Below are 4345 nucleotides of genomic sequence, written 5' to 3' on the forward strand. Positions count from 1 at the left end.
TCATTGAACCTGTGTTGGCAGTGGTGTTGAGAACCTTCCTCTCTGTATCATTGAACCTGTGTTGGCAGTTTGGTTGAGAATCTTCCTTTTCGTATCATTGAACCTGTGTTGACAGTGGTGTTGAGAATCTTCCTCTCTGTATCATTGAACCTGTGTTGGCAGTTTGGTTGAGAATCTTCCTCTCTGTATCATTGAACAGTGTTGACAGTGGTGTTGAGAATCTTCCTTTCTGTATCATTGAACCTGTGTTGACAGTGGGGTTGAGAATCTTCCTCTCTGTGTCATTGAACCTGTGCTGGCAGTGGTGTTGAGAATCTTCCTCTCTGTATTATTGAACCTGTGTTGGCAGTTTGGTTGAGAATCTTCCTTTCTGTATCATTGAACCTCTGTTGACAGTGGTGTTGAGAATCATCCTTTCTGTATCATTGAACCTTTGTTGGCAGTGGTGTTGAGAATCTTCCTTTCTGTATCATTGAACCTGTGTTGGCAGTTTGGTTGAGAATCTTCCTTTCTGTATCATTGAACTTGTGTTGACAGAGGTGTTGAGAATCTTCCTTTCTGTATCATTGAACCTGTGTTGACAGTGGGGTTGAGAATCTTCCTCTCTGTGTCATTGAACCTGTGCTGGCAGTGGTGTTGAGAATCTTCCTCTCTGTATTATTGAACCTGTGTTGGCAGTTTGGTTGAGAATCTTCCTTTCTGTATCATTGAACTTGTGTTGACAGAGGTGTTGAGAATCTTCCTTTCTGTATCATTGAACCTGTGTTGACAGTGGTGTTGAGAATCTTCCTTTCTGTATCATTGAACCTGTGTTGACAGTGGTGTTGAGAATCTTCCTCACTGTATCGTTGAACCTGTGTTGACAGTGGTGTTGAGAATCTTCCTCTCTGTATCATTGAACCAGTGTTGGCAGTGGGGATGAGAATCTTTTTTTCTGTATCATTGAACCTGTGTTGCCAGTGGTGTTGAGAATCTTCATTTCTGTATCATTGAACCTGTGTTGGCAGTGGTGTTGAGAATCTTCCTCTTTGTATCATTGAACCATTGTTGGCAGTGGTGTTGAGAATCTTCCTTTCTGCATCATTGAACCTGTGTTGGCAGTGGTGTTGATAATCTTCCTCTCTGTATCATTGAACCTGTGTTGACAGTGGTGTTGTGAATCTTCCTCTCTGTATCATTGAACCTGTGTTGGCAGTGGTGTTGAGAACCTTCCTCTCTGTATCATTGAACCTGTGTTGGCAGTTTGGTTGAGAATCTTCCTCTCTGTATCATTGAACAGTGTTGACAGTGGTGTTGAGAATCTTCCTTTCTGTATCATTGAACCTGTGTTGACAGTGGGGTTGAGAATCTTCCTCTCTGTGTCATTGAACCTGTGTTGGCAGTGGTGTTGAGAATCTTCCTCTCTGTATCATTGAACCTGTGTTGGCAGTTTGGTTGCGAATCTTCCTTTCTGTATCATTGAACCTCTGTTGACAGTGGTGTTGAGAATCTTCCTTTCTGTATCATTGAACCTGTGTTGGCAGTGGTGTTGAGAATCTTCCTCTCTGTATCATTGAACCTGTGTTGGCAGTTTGGTTGAGAATCTTCCTTTCTGTATCATTGAACCTGTGTTGACAGTGGTGTTGAGAATCTTCCTCACTGTATCGTTGAACCTGTGTTGACAGTGGTGTTGAGAATCTTCCTCTCTGCAGCATTGAACCTGTGTTGGCAGTGGTGTTGATAATCTTCCTCTCTGTATCATTGAACCTGTGTTGACAGTGGTGTTGAGAATCTTCCTTTCTGTATCATTGAACCTGTGTTGGCAGTGGTGATGAGAATCTTCCTTTCTGTATCATTGAACCTGTGTTGACAGTGGGGTTGAGAATCTTCCTCTCTGTGTCATTGAACCTGTGTTGGCAGTGGTGTTGAGAATCTTCCTCTCTGTATCATTGAACCTGTGTTGGCAGGTTGGTTGAGAATCTTCCTTTCTGTATCATTAATCCTGTGTTGGCAGTGGTGTTGATAATCTTCCTCTCTGTATCATTGAACCTGTGTTGGCAGTGGTGTTAAGAATCTTCCTTTCTGTATCATTGAAACTGTGTTGGCAGTGGTGTTGAGAATCCTCCTCTCTGTATCATTGAACCTGTGTTGACAGTGGTGTTGTGAATCTTCCTCTCTGTATCATTGAACCTGTGTTGGCAGTGGTGTTGAGAACCTTGCTCTCTGTATCATTGAACCATTGTTGGCAGTGGTGTTGAGAATCTTCCTTTCTGTATCATTGAATCTGTGTTGGCAGTGGTGTTGAGAATCTTCCTCTCTCTATCATTGAACCTGTGTTGACAGTGGTGTTGAGAATCTTCCTCTCTGTATCATTGAACCTGTGTTGGCAGTTTGGTTGAGAATCTTCCTTTTCGTATCATTGAACCTGTGTTGACAGTGGTGTTGAGAATCTTCCTCTCTGTATCATTGAACCTGTGTTGGCAGTTTGGTTGAGAATCTTCCTTTTCGTATCATTGAACCTGTGTTGACAGTGGTGTTGAGAATCTTCCTCTCTGTATCATTGAACCTGTGTTGGCAGTTTGGTTGAGAATCTTCCGCTCTGTATCATTGAACAGTGTTGACAGTGGTGTTGAGAATCTTCCTTTCTGTATCATTGAACCTGTGTTGACAGTGGGGTTGAGAATCTTCCTCTCTGTGTCATTGAACCTGTGCTGGCAGTGGTGTTGAGAATCTTCCTCTCTGTATTATTGAACCTGTGTTGGCAGTTTGGTTGAGAATCTTCCTTTCTGTATCATAGAACCTCTGTTGACAGTGGTGTTGAGAATCTTCCTTTCTGTATCATTGAACCTGTGTTGGCAGTGGTGTTGAGAATCTTCCTCTCTGTATTATTGAACCTGTGTTGGCAGTTTGGTTGAGAATCTTCCTTTCTGTATCATAGAACCTGTGTTGACAGTGGTGTTGAGAATCTTTCTCACTGTATCATTGAACCTGTGTTGACAGTGGTGTTGAGAATCTTCCTCTCTGTATCATTGAACCAGTGTTGGCAGTGGGGATGAGAATCTTTTTTTCTGTATCATTGAACCTGTGTTGCCAGTGGTGTTGAGAATCTTCCTTTCTGTATCATTGAACTTGTGTTGGCAGTGGTGCTGAGAATCTTCCTTTCTGCATCATTGAACCTGTGTTGGCAGTGGTGTTGATAATCTTCCTCTCTGTATCATTGAACCTGTGTTTACAGTGGTGTTAAGAATCTTCCTTTCTGTATCATTGAACCTGTGTTGTCAGTGGTGTTGAGAATCTTCCTCTTTGTATCATTCAATCTGTGTTGGCAGAGGTGTCGATAATCTTCCTCTCTGTATCATTGAACCTGTGTTGGCAGTGGTGTTGAGAATCTTCCTTTCTGTATCATTGAACCTGTGTTGGCAGTGGTGTTGAGAATCCTCCTCTCTGTATCATTGAACCTGTGTTGACAGTGGTGTTGTGAATCTTCCTCTCTGTATCATTGAACCTGTGTTGGCAGTGGTGTTGAGAACCTTGTTCTCTGTATCATTGAACCATTGTTGGCAGTGGTGTTGAGAATCTTCCTTTCTGTATCATTGAATCTGTGTTGGCAGTGGTTTTGAGAATCTTCCTCTCTCTATCATTGAACCTGTGTTGACAGTGGTGTTGAGAATCTTCCTCTCTGTATCATTGAACCTGTGTTGGCAGTTTGGTTGAGAATCTTCCTTTTCGTATCATTGAACCTGTGTTGACAGTGGTGTTGAGAATCTTCCTCTCTGTATCATTGAACCTGTGTTGGCAGTTTGGTTGAGAATCTTCCTTTTCGTATCATTGAACCTGTGTTGACAGTGGTGTTGAGAATCTTCCTCTCTGTATCATTGAACCTGTGTTGGCAGTTTGGTTGAGAATCTTCCTCTCTGTATCATTGAACAGTGTTGACAGTGGTGTTGAGAATCTTCCTTTCTGTATCATTGAACCTGTGTTGACAGTGGGGTTGAGAATCTTCCTCTCTGTGTCATTGAACCTGTGCTGGCAGTGGTGTTGAGAATCTTCCTCTCTGTATTATTGAACCTGTGTTGGCAGTTTGGTTGAGAATCTTCCTTTCTGTATCATTGAACCTCTGTTGACAGTGGTGTTGAGAATCTTCCTTTCTGTATCATTGAACCTGTGTTGGCAGTGGTGTTAAGAATCTTCCTCTCTGTATCATTGAACCTGTGTTGGCAGTTTGGTTGAGAATCTTCCTTTCTGTATCATTGAACTTGTGTTGACAGAGGTGTTGAGAATCTTCCTTTCTGTATCATAGAACCTGTGTTGACAGTGGGGTTGAGAATCTTCCTCTCTGTGTCATTGAACCTGTGCTGGCAGTGGT

At 42.4% G+C, this 4345-nt stretch overlaps 1 long non-coding RNA gene across 1 annotated transcript; it reads right to left on the reverse strand.

The window, feature by feature from the left end:
• Window positions 1–508: 508 nt before the first annotated feature.
• On the reverse strand, window positions 509–2840 carry LOC146750895 (uncharacterized). The gene is made up of 2 exons (XR_014930077.1): window positions 2123–2840; window positions 509–1746 (listed from the first exon to the last, which is right to left on the reverse strand). It is a non-coding gene; the product is annotated as an uncharacterized LOC146750895 (long non-coding RNA).
• Window positions 2841–4345: the final 1505 nt, after the last annotated feature.

The sequence above is a fragment of the Saccoglossus kowalevskii genome, chromosome 1 (genome assembly GCF_978046115.1).
Source record: "Saccoglossus kowalevskii chromosome 1, keSacKowa6.1, whole genome shotgun sequence".
NCBI classification, from domain to species: domain Eukaryota; kingdom Metazoa; phylum Hemichordata; class Enteropneusta; family Harrimaniidae; genus Saccoglossus; species Saccoglossus kowalevskii.